This window comes from Haliotis cracherodii, unplaced genomic scaffold (genome assembly GCF_022045235.1).
Source record: "Haliotis cracherodii isolate W230 unplaced genomic scaffold, xgHalCrac1.p SCAF_6, whole genome shotgun sequence".
Lineage (NCBI taxonomy): Eukaryota > Metazoa > Mollusca > Gastropoda > Lepetellida > Haliotidae > Haliotis > Haliotis cracherodii.
The window spans coordinates 69,452,635-69,465,305 of NW_027266319.1; the positions used below are offsets into that span (position 1 = coordinate 69,452,635).

General features: G+C 49.0%; 1 pseudogene; it reads left to right on the forward strand.

Moving 5' to 3' along the window:
• The first annotated feature begins 1,276 nt into the window (after window positions 1-1,276).
• On the forward strand, window positions 1,277-7,145 carry LOC139446646 (collagen alpha chain-like; annotated as a pseudogene).
• The last annotated feature ends 5,526 nt before the right edge of the window (window positions 7,146-12,671 follow it).

The window sequence follows — 12,671 nt, forward strand, 5'->3', positions numbered from 1 at the left end:
CATGCGTCAGTCAGAAGGATAAGTCTGTCGGGAGGACATCATAGTACGAAGGATTTATCAGTCACAACCATACGTCAGTCAGAAGGATAGGTCTGTCGGGAGGACATCATAGTACGAAGGATTTATCTGTTACAACCATGCGTCAGTCAGAAGGATAAGTCTGTCGGGAGGACATCATAGTACGAAGGATTCATCAGTCACAACCATGCGTCAGTCAGAAGGATAGGTCTGTCGGGAGGACATCATAGTACGAAGGATTTATCTGTTACAACCATGCGTCAGTCAGAAGGATAAGTCTGTCGGGAGGACATCATAGTACGAAGGTTTATCAGTCACAACCATGCGTCAGTCAGGATAGGTCTGTCGGGAAGATACATCAATCAGAAGGATATCATATTAGAAAGATACGTCAGTCAGAAGGATAGGTCTGTCGGGAAGAAACATCAATCAGAGGGATATCATATTAGAAAGATACGTCAGTCAGAAGGATATCATAGTAAGAGGATAGTCAATCGGAATAATACGTCAACCAGAGAGATACATCAGTCAGGAGGATTCATAAGACAGATGAATATCATAGTAAGAAGAATTCATAATGGACACGTCAATCAGAAGGATACATCAGTCAGAAGGATACGCCAGTTAAAAAGATAATCAGCTGATGGGATACGTTAGTCGGAAGTATACGTAAGTCAGAAGTATACGTCAGTCAGAAGGATAGTCGGTTGGAAGGATATCACAGTAAGAAGGATACGTCAGTCAGAAGGATACATCAGTCAGAAGGATATCATATATAGGGGAATACGTCAGTCAGAAGGATATCATAGTAAGAAGGATACATCAGTCAGAAGGATACGTCAGTCAGGACACATCAGTCAGAAGGATATCATAGTAGGATACTTCAGTCAGAAGGATACGCCAACCAGACCGGACATCACACATCAGGAGAAAGGATAGGTCAGTTGGAAGGATACGTCCGTCAGAAGGATATCATAGTTAGAATGATATGTCAGTCAGAAGGATATCATACTTTGGAGGAGACATCAGACAGAAGGATACGTCAGTCAGAAGGATATCACGGTTAGAAGGATACGTCAGTTAGAAGGACACACCAGCCAGGCCGGATACATCAGATAAAATGATTTATCAGTCAGAAGGATATCATAGTAAGAAGGATTCATTAGTTACAAGGATACGTCATTGAGAAAGATATCAAAGTAAGAAGAATTCATCAGATAAAAGGATACGTCAGTCAGAAGGATAGTCAGTTGGAAGGATGCGTCAGTCAGAAGGATACATCAACCAGAAGGATATCATAGTAAAAAGGATCCGTCTGTTAGAAGTATACGTCAGTTGGAAGGATAGTCTGTCAGAAGGATACGTCATCTAGAAGGATTCGTCAGTCAGAAGGATACATCAGCAAAAAGGATACGTCGGAAGGATAAACTGTTGGAAGGATAAGTCAGTTAGAGGGATACGTTAGTCAGACCGGATACGTTAATCAGGACACGTGAGTCAGAAGGATACATCAGTCAGAAGGATACGTCATTTGGAAGTGTAGTCAGTCAGAAGTACACGTCAGTTGGAGCGATTCGTCAATTAGAAGGAGACCGCCTCTGTGGTCTAGTGGACAGTGCGTCTGCCGAATAGCGGAAGGTCGGGGTTTCGATCCCCGGCCGCGTCATGCCAACACAAGTTAAAATATGATACTTGTTGTTGCCCTGTCTGGCGCTCAGTATTAAGGGACTAAAACAGGTACTGGTCGGCTTGGAGTCAGTATACTGTGCCTGAGTCGAGTGTTCATGTTAAACTCATGATTGAAATTAAAGACTTCCGATCACACGTGACCGTCAAGTTTTAGTTAGGGGGTCTGGGGATGCGTTCAGAGCAAACGGTGTGAGATCCAGTAGAGCCCTGACACGGAGACAGAGGGAACAGTTCGCAGCACTCAGAGAACAGGACAAACGTGGATATTTCAAGAACAGGACAAACGTGGATATTTCAAGAACGGTGCATTGCACGTGGGCAACTTCAGACGCACGCCCAGCTAAAAGGTACAGACAAGTAAATACTAGAAATACTGACGCGCCCGGCTAGTGGGGACTCGACCGGGCCTCAGTGAAGTGAGGTAAAATCTCCCAGATCACTTATGGATTTTGGCGTAGAGCAGGTCTTCTCAACAAACTGGAGGACGATGTTTTTATGGACTATCTGAGATCAATAGACATTGTTGGTTTCACTGAGTCATGGCTTCAGATTAGTAATTAATATGTAAATATTTTACTGAATTCACCATCAACACACAAGACGCTATACAGTTGTCATCATGCGACTAAAATAGTCGTGACGCAGGTGGTGACCGAAGAGCTGCAGACGTAAACATGTGAGATTAGATTATCTTCCCACATAGGTATTTGCCTTACGTTAAACCAGATAATGTCTGCACGATATGTTATATACATGCGTGTATGTGCCCCCACAATACACGAGGTATCATGAAAGTAAAACTGACAATATTGGGATAAATGAACTAGAGGGAACTATCATAGATCAGCGTAGAAACTTCCAAGTCGGACCCAGTGATAATTCTTGGTGGGGATTTTAATGCTGGAGCCGGTACAGTACAAGGTATACCCGAGTTGACTGAGTGCACAGAAAGGATCTAATGACATCAAGGACACTGAAATGAGAGGAAAACAGAAGAAAGGATTTGTAAACGCATTCGGTAGATACTTATGATTTCTGCTCGATACTTGGCCTTTTTATCGTTAGTGGGCGTTATGGAGGAGGTGCAAAGCAAGTTCTATGACAATGTTTAGTGATATAGGCGCTAGTTTGATTGATTACAGCATGTTATCTCTAAATAACCAAGAATATATTCATGAGCATAACATTGAACATAGATCAGAGTCTTGTCATCTACACCTATCACTGGTTGATAATATAAATTTAGCTAATGACGAAAAAAATACCTCTCTTCAAACGACATCACAAGGAGGTTTGACCATGCAGAACAAACGATAAGTGAGAATGTCCATAAATCAATACTATTAGATATATATCTGCAAGCGCCATATGTAAACCTGGATCTTGCTTTCGTACCTAGTTCCATAGTAACAGAAGTGGGAGGACACATAAGGGTTTGACAACGATTGTTGACAGGGTAGACGGGGTATACAGGGTAGACAGGGTAGACGGGGTATACAGGGTAGACAGGGTAGACGGGGCAGACAGGGTAGACGGGGTAGACGGGGCACACAGGGCAGACAGGGTAGACGGGGCAGACGGGGCAGACGGGGTATACAGGGTAGACGGGGTAGACGGGGTAGACGGGGTAGACAGGGCACACAGGGCAGACAGGGTAGACGGGGCAGACGGGGTATACAGGGTAGACGGGGTAGACGGGGTATACAGGGTAGACAGGGTAGACGGGGTATACAGGGTAGACGGGGTAGACGGGGTATACAGGGTAGACAGGGTAGACTGGGTAGACGGGGCAGACGGGGTATACAGGGTAGACAGGGTAGACGGGGTATACAGGGTAGACAGGGTAGACGGGGCAGAAAGGGTAGACGGGGCAGAAAGGGTAGACAGGGCAGAAAGGGCAGACGGGGTAGACAGGGTAGACGAGGCAGACAGGGCAGACGGGGTAGACAGGGTAGACGGGACAGACAGGACAGACAGGGCAGACGGGACAGACAGGGTAGACGGGGTAGACAGACAGACGGGGTAGACGGGGTAGACAGGGTAGACGGGGTAGACGGGACAGACAGGACAGACAGGGCAGACGGGACAGACAGGGTAGACGGGGGTCAGACAGGGTAGACGGGGTAGACAGGGTAGACGGGGTAGACAGGGCAGACAGGGTAGACAGGGCAGACAGGGCAGACGGGACAGACAGGGTAGACGGGGCAGACAGGGTAGACGGGGTAGACAGGGTAGACGGGGTAGACAGGGCAGACGGGGTAGACAGGGTAGACGGGGTAGACAGGGCAGACGGGGTAGACAGGGTAGACGGGGCAGACAGGGTAGACGGGGGAGACAGGGCAGACGGGGTAGACAGGGCAGACGGGGCAGACGGGGTAGACAGGGTAGACGGGGGAGACAGGGCAGACGGGGTAGACAGGGCAGACGGGGCAGACGGGGCAGACAGGGTAGACGGGGTAGACAGGGCAGATGGGGTAGACAGGGTAGACGGGGCAGACAGGGTAGACAGGGTAGACGGGGGAGACAGGGCAGACGGGGTAGACAGGGCAGACGGGGCAGACGGGGTAGACAGGGTAGACGGGGGAGACAGGGCAGACGGGGTAGACAGGGCAGACGGGGCAGACGGGGCAGACGGGGTAGACAGGGCAGACGGGGCAGACGGGGCAGACGGGGCAGACGGGGTAGACGGGGCACACAGGGTAGACAGGGCAGACGGGACAGACAGGGCAGACAGGGTAGACGGGGTAGACGGGGTAGACAGGGTAGACGGGGGACAGACAGGGCAGACGGGGCAGACAGGGGACAGACAGGGCAGACAGGGCAGACGGGGTAGACAGGGCAGACGGGACAGACAGGGTAGACAGGGTAGACAGGACAGACAGGGTAGACAGGGCAGACAGGGCAGACAGGGGAGACAGGGGACAGACAGGGCAGACGGGGCAGACAGGGCAGACAGGGTAGACGGGGCAGACGGGGCAGACAGGGCAGACGGGGCAGACAGGGCAGACGGGACAGACAGGGCAGACAGGGCAGACAGGGGAGACAGGGGACAGACAGGGCAGACAGGGCAGACAGGGCAGACAGGGTAGACGGGGCAGACAGGGCAGACAGGGCAGACGGGACAGACAGGGCAGACAGGACAGACAGGGCAGACAGGGGACAGACAGGGCAGACGGGGCAGACAGGGCAGACAGGGTAGACGGGGCAGACAGGGCAGACAGGGCAGACGGGGTAGACAGGGTAGACGGGGGAGACAGGGCAGACGGGGTAGACAGGGCAGACGGGGCAGACGGGGCAGACGGGGTAGACAGGGCAGACGGGGCAGACGGGGCAGACGGGGTAGACGGGGCACACAGGGTAGACAGGGCAGACGGGACAGACAGGGCAGACAGGGTAGACGGGGTAGACGGGGTAGACGGGGTAGACAGGGTAGACGGGGGACAGACAGGGCAGACGGGGCAGACAGGGGACAGACAGGGCAGACAGGGCAGACGGGGTAGACAGGGCAGACGGGACAGACAGGGCAGACAGGGCAGACAGGGGAGACAGGGGACAGACAGGGCAGACGGGGCAGACAGGGCAGACAGGGTAGACGGGGCAGACAGGGCAGACAGGGCAGACGGGACAGACAGGGCAGACAGGACAGACAGGGCAGACAGGGGACAGACAGGGCAGACGGGGCAGACAGGGCAGACAGGGTAGACGGGGCAGACAGGGCAGACAGGGCAGACGGGACAGACAGGGCAGACAGGGCAGACAGGACAGACATGGCAGACGGGGCAGACAGGGTAGACAGGGGACAGACAGGGCAGACAGGGGACAGACAGGGCAGACGGGGCAGACGGGGCAGACAGGGCAGACAGGGCAGACGGGGTAGACAGGGGAGACAGGGGACAGACAGGGCAGACGGGGCAGACGGGACAGACAGGGCAGACGGGGCAGACAGGGCAGACGGGGCAGACAGGGTAGACGGGGTAGACGGGGGTCAGACAGGGCAGACGGGGCAGACAGGGCAGACGGGACAGACAGGGCAGACGGGACAGACAGGGCAGACGGGGCAGACAGGGCAGACGGGGCAGACAGGGTAGACGGGGTAGACGGGGTAGACGGGGGTCAGACAGGGCAGAAAGGGCAGACGGGACAGACAGGGCAGACAGGGTAGACAGGGCAGACGGGACAGACAGGGCAGACAGAGTAGACAGGGTAGACGGGGGTCAGACAGGGCAGACAGGGTAGACGGGGGTCAGACAGGGCAGACAGGGCAGACGGGACAGACAGCGCAGACGGGGCAGACAGGGCAGATGGGGCAGACAGGGTAGACGGGGTAGACGGGGTAGACGGGGGTCAGACAGGGCAGACGGGGCAGACAGGGCAGACGGGACAGACAGGGCAGACGGGACAGACAGGGCAGACGGGGCAGACAGGGCAGACGGGGCAGACAGGGTAGACGGGGTAGACGGGGTAGACGGGGGTCAGACAGGGCAGAAAGGGCAGACGGGACAGACAGGGCAGACAGGGTAGACAGGGCAGACGGGACAGACAGGGCAGACAGAGTAGACAGGGTAGACGGGGGTCAGACAGGGCAGACAGGGTTAGACGGGGGTCAGACAGGGCAGACAGGGCAGACGGGACAGACAGCGCAGACGGGGCAGACAGGGCAGACGGGGCAGACTGGGCAGACGGGGCAGACAGGGCAGACGGGGTAGACGGGGTAGACGGGGGTCAGACAGGGCAGACGGGGCAGACAGGGCAGACGGGGCAGACACGGCAGACGGGACAGACAGGGCAGACAGGGTAGACAGGGCAGACGGGACAGACAGGGCAGACAGGGTAGACAGGGCAGACGGGACAGACAGGGCAGACAGGGTAGACAGGGCAGACGGGGGTCAGACAGGGCAGACAGGGCAGACACGGCAGACGGGACAGACAGGGCAGACAGGGTAGACGGGGTAGACGGGGGTCAGACAGGGCAGACAGGGCAGACGGGACAGACAGGGCAGACAGGGTAGACAGGGCAGACGGGGCAGACAGGGCAGACAGGGCAGACAGGGTAGACAGGGCAGACAGGGGACAGACAGGGCAGACGGGGCAGACAGGGCAGACGGGGCAGACAGGGCAGACAGGGCAGACGGGGCAGACAGGGCAGACGGGACAGACAGGGTAGACGAGGCAGACAGGGTAGACGGGGCAGACAGGGTAGACAGGGTAGACGAGGCAGACGGGACAGACAGGGCAGACGGGACAGACAGGGCAGACAGGGTAGACAGGGCAGACGGGACAGACAGGGCAGACAGGGTAGACAGGGCAGACGGGGGTCAGACAGGGCAGACAGGGCAGACACGGCAGACGGGACAGACAGGGTAGACGGGGTAGACGGGGTAGACGGGGGTCAGACAGGGCAGACAGGGCAGACGGGACAGACAGGGCAGACAGGGTAGACAGGGCAGACGGGGCAGACAGGGCAGACAGGGCAGACAGGGTAGACAGGGCAGACAGGGGACAGACAGGGCAGACAGGGCAGACGGGGCAGACGGGGCAGACATGGCAGACAGGGCAGACAGGGCAGACAGGGGACAGACAGGGCAGACGGGGCAGACAGGGCAGACGGGACAGACAGGGTAGACGAGGCAGACAGGGTAGACGGGGCAGACAGGGTAGACAGGGTAGACGAGGCAGACGGGGCAGACGGGCAGACAGGGTAGACAGGGTAGACGAGGCAGACGGGGCAGACAGGGTAGACAGGGCAGACAGGGTAGACGCCTTAAGGCAGACAAGGTAGACAAGGTAGACGGGGAGAAAGACAGACACAAAGAAGACTTAGAGACCACAGGAAACTGTTGGCTGTATTAAAGGTGAGGTGAAATGGGGTTTAACGTCGCGTCCAAGATTATGGCACTTATATAGCGAAGTGCATGTACGTGTGTGTGTGTGTGTTTGTTTTAGCTGCTTGTACTAGTCCGGACTGATGCCGATTTATAGTGCTAGCTCACTGAGATACCATGCCGCAGTTTAACATGAATACCCCACTCAGACACAGAATACTTACTCCGAGCCGACCAGTCCTTGTTTTAGCCCCTTAATGCCGAGCGCCAGACAGGGTAACAACAAGTACCATCTTTTAACGTCTTTTGGTATGACGCGGTCGGGGATCGAACCCCGGACCTTCCGCTCAACGGGCGGACGCTGTATTAAAGGAATCAATATAAATGAATGAGACGAATAAAACAAAGCCTATACAGAAACAAAAGTTTGGGGTTTACATGATTTATTTAAAGGGATGTATCAAGTTTCTGGCGCTGCCTCTCACGATAGCACTTATATAACATTATCATTAATTCGGAACAGTGGCATGAGTATTTCTCAACTTTATATGTTGAACCGAGAATGCGAATTGTGACGTGGATTTCACGGGGTTAGGTGAAATCGCCTACAGTGCACTTTGCCTACAGTATTATCGAAACACTGTTATGTGCACCAGTTACTGTCACTAATGAGCTCCCATTACCTTCAGTAGGAATGGACTCTCCCACTATGAGAGACAGAAGACCCTACACGAGGACCCAAATGATACCACTGAAAACCTGAATATTAAGGGCGGCGGGGTAGCCTTGTGGTGAAAGCGTTCACTCGTCACGCCGGAGACCCGGGTTCGATTCTCGACATGGGTACAATGTGTGAGGCCCATTTCTGGAGTCCCCCGCCGTGATATCGCTGGAATATTGCTAAAAGCGGCGTAAAACCACACTCACTCACTCACTGAATGTAGATCTACGGACAGAAGAAGTAGATAAGGCAAACTACGAACTCACACATGCGGGGAAACAAGCTGGTGATGATCAAGTTTAAAGTTTCATTCATAAAGACGCGCCGTAGTTAAATGTAAAGGCGTAAGTTATTTGTCCATTGTAACCTTGGTATTGTGACGTCATAGTTCTATTGCTCCTGTTGAAGTAACGTAGGTTCATGATGAAAATTTAGCTTATATAGTGGGAAAACTGAAAAGTTGTCGCTTCCACGTGTATCTAAATGTTCACTGAGTGGAATCGTGCGGTTGTGTGACTGCTTTATTCAAATTTGTGAACGGTGAAGATTCATTCTTCTTTATAATTCAAGTTCTGTCTTTCCGATATACTTTTCATTGCAGGGGGCACGGGTGGCCCAGTCGTCTAAGGCGCCGCGATTCGCTGTGCAGAATTGCGTCCCTTAGGCACGCCAGAAACCTATGATTGTGGGTTCGAATCCCGGTTCGCCCCGATTATGTTTCTAGGTTTGTCAGCACCATACCCGTGCTCGTGGGTTTCTGGTAAACGTCTGAGACCTGCATCACTTCGGGCTTTCCTCCCACATTAAGCTGACACGCCGTGATATAACTGGAATACTGTTAAAAGCGGCGTTAAACCCAACTCACTCACTCACTTTTCATTGCATCCACTACAAACAATCAAGTAAATAACATTTCTAGTATCACAAGTCATATTTGTTTTACAGTAAATTTAGTGTACTTTGTAATTTGGACTGAACAGCCTTCAACTATATTGCTAAGGCAACGTTTGTCATCGCACTTAGAAACCTGTGGAGTGATGAAAACAGAATCAAATTAAGAACTTGTCAAAATCTTTCTAAGATTTTGGGGTTGTCTTTGGCTGTTGATAATTTTGTATTTGCTCAATATCTTCTCCATTTTAATACTTTGATTCAAAGTAGGCGCGTATCGTTGTACCACGGACAATGTGTTTTCATGATTGGGGTTGAAGGTAGATACTGGAGTTAAATTATTCCCCATATTGTTTTCTTCAGACTTTTCTCTCAGTTTTAGTTGCTCAATACTTAGCGCCTTCTGTATGCTATCTTCAATTAGCTTTGCCGGATAGTTTTGATGCAATAGGAATCTCTTATGTTGAGCAAGGCGGGTAATTTTAACATCATTCCCGGAAAGATTGGTACAAAAGCGTCTTGCGAGACAGTAAGGAATATAACGTTTTGTATGATACGGGTGACATGATCCAAAATCCAAATATTGGTGCGTATCAGTATCTTTATAAAAGATATCAGTTTGTACAAATCTCCCAGATATTAAATTGATTCTTACATCGAGTAAGGTTAAACTGGATTAGCTTTTTTCCAAAGTGAAATTGAATGACGCATACGGTGAATTTAGAATTTCATGAATAGCTGTAAGTTGACTTTCACTGGTTTTTAATATGACAAAACAGTCTTCTAAAAACCTTTTCCATGAATATTCAATTTGTTCTTTCATAGATTCACCAAGAGTATCTCTCACCTTATAAAACATATTCTCTAAAAATCCCAACACAAGGGTTGCATAAGTAGGGGCTACCTTAGTACCCATGGCTACTCCTTTCTTTTGTGAATAATAAGATCCATCAAAATAAAACATGTTATTGGTAATAACCAACTTCAATGCATCAATGATAAACTCATCCGAAAATCTGTCTGGTATTTCATAGCGGTATTCTTTCAGCCAGTATCTGATAGCTTTAAGTCCAAGCTCAATTTCAATATTACTATACAAAACTAACCACATCAAAACTAACTAACATAGATCCTTCCCGTACATCAGTTGGTAATTTACATTAAAAAAACCAATGTCATCTCTGAGAAAACGTTTTACATGTTTACATAAGGGCTTAAGCCCCTGGATGCAAGGGGGGACTTATGTGTCCCTCCTCTTCAACCCAAACTTTGAAGTCGAATACAATTCAAAATATATCACGCACATAGATACACTTCACAGTTTTGAATAATGTGGGAAATTCCCTGTTCTGAAATATCATCCACCGGCATTTTAGGCCAAGTACTGAAAATGGCCTGTTTTTTAACGCAGAATAAATTCTGGGACAACACTTAGCAGTGTCTTTTTTTCAAACTGATTTAATATTTGCTGTTAAATTTACACCATCAGAGAGGAAGTTTAATATTCTACATCTCTGCGTAATTATATAGTCGGAGGTACTGTAGATCCAGCGCCGCGTGAGTGCAATTCTCGCACAACCTTAACTTTTCAGATCTCAGGAAAATGTGCGTCAGAAAAAAAACCTCGGCATCCAGAGGGTTAAGAATAAAATCTATGAAATTGCTCAGACGCTGTGTACAGCTCTCGGGTCTAAATTGTAAATCCTCGGGATTTTCAACAGAAATAACTTCTCAATTTTTATCATTAATTTCCTTTTGAATACATTTACTTTTGTGTACTGTGGGTAGGCCATAATAATTTACGGTCTTATGTTCAAAATTGGTGAGATAGTTCTTTTCTTTGTCTAGAATTTCGTCATCATACTTATCTAACAATTTCCTAACCTTATTCTAGAGAGATTTGTCTTCTCTTTTACTAGAATTGCTATAATATTCATCATCATGTAAAATGGACATTATCTTTCTTTCATAATATGGTTTATTCATAATAACAATAGCACCTCCTTTATTAACGATGTCTGTATTATTCTTATGATAAGTAAGCCCTTTCAATTCACATTCAGATAGGTTTTGTTTTGTTTGTTTGACGTGAATAGTTATCACAAAAGTCTTCCAAATATTTTTCTCTCCCGCGTGGAGGTATAAATCTGGAATTATTTTTCACCAGCCTTTCACCATTTTTCTTATTGCCTACGTCATCATCCTAGTCAACGTCGTTGTCCTCTTCGGGGTCAAAATTCTCCTCCAGTCTCAGTTTTCGAGTAAAGTTCTTTGACCCTGTTTTGATAGCCTCCGGATTGGGCGTAGGTGTAGGTGTAAGCTTTAAACCTTTTTTCACTAAACTGACTTCATTTAAACTGAGGAGATGACAAGACAGATTTAAGATTTAAGGATCTTTTATGTGATTCCCTGCTTTTGCACCTTGGGAGTATTGGCTTTTCGTGGAAACTGCCTCTTCCTAAACAAATTTCTTGACTACTTTGCCGATGTAGGTAACCATCACACTTGTTTGCAAACGATTTGTTTTTATACTGACGTCCTGGTCCGCTGGGCCCCCGTTGTCGGTCATATGTTTTAATATTATTTAGTTTATCCCCACCTTTGTATCCATTACTGATGCGCCTTCGTATCTCTTCTGTGAAAGAGGTTGTGCATGCACTGTTCAGAATTCCCAACTGCATCTGCATCGGCAAAGGTTTTTCCGCATTTAACAACCTTTGACTTTTGTTTGGTCTTGGAGATGTTGAACTGGTTTTGTTTATTTGTGGTGTAACGCTGCACTCAGCAATATTCCAGCTATGTGACGGCGGTCTGCAAACAATCGAGTCTGGACCCCACAATCCAGTGATTGACATCATGAGCATCAATCTACGCAACTTGGATAGAATGATGACATGCCAAATCAGCGAGTCTGACCACCCGATCCCGTTTGACGGCTCTTATGACAAGCAAAGTCACCTTTTATGGCAAGCATGTGTTGCTGAAGACCTAGTCTACCCCGGATCTCCACGGGTTGTACCCATGTGGGGAATTCAACCCAGGCCTACAATATCGTTTTTATCTAAAAAACTTAAGCATAATTATTCTTTTCAAGCATTTTCTGGGAAATAAATAAGTTATCATTGTGATAAAACCCATATATCCTAAAAAAACTAATGCAACAATCAAACAACGACATCGAGTCAGCTCATAAACGACAACTTCCACACTGGGTCGTCCAGTAACACGGTTTCAAAGTGTGTTGCATTCCAAATATATGCCGGGGAGCAATTAAAAATATCTTAAGTTATCACACCCAAAAAACTTATTGTGGCGCTTTGTCAGCACTCATAAAATACTCCAACATGGTTTTATCGCTTAAATATGATTTGATTCAGAACTTTTAAAAATGAAAAAAAATCAAATCGCCTAATACACAACTGTTGATAGGTATCTAAGATATCTTATCTTGAAAAATCAATAAATTTGCTCTTTTCGGCTTAATTCTTTAACATTTCAAGCATGTTAGGGGTCATGTTGTTGCAAGTTCA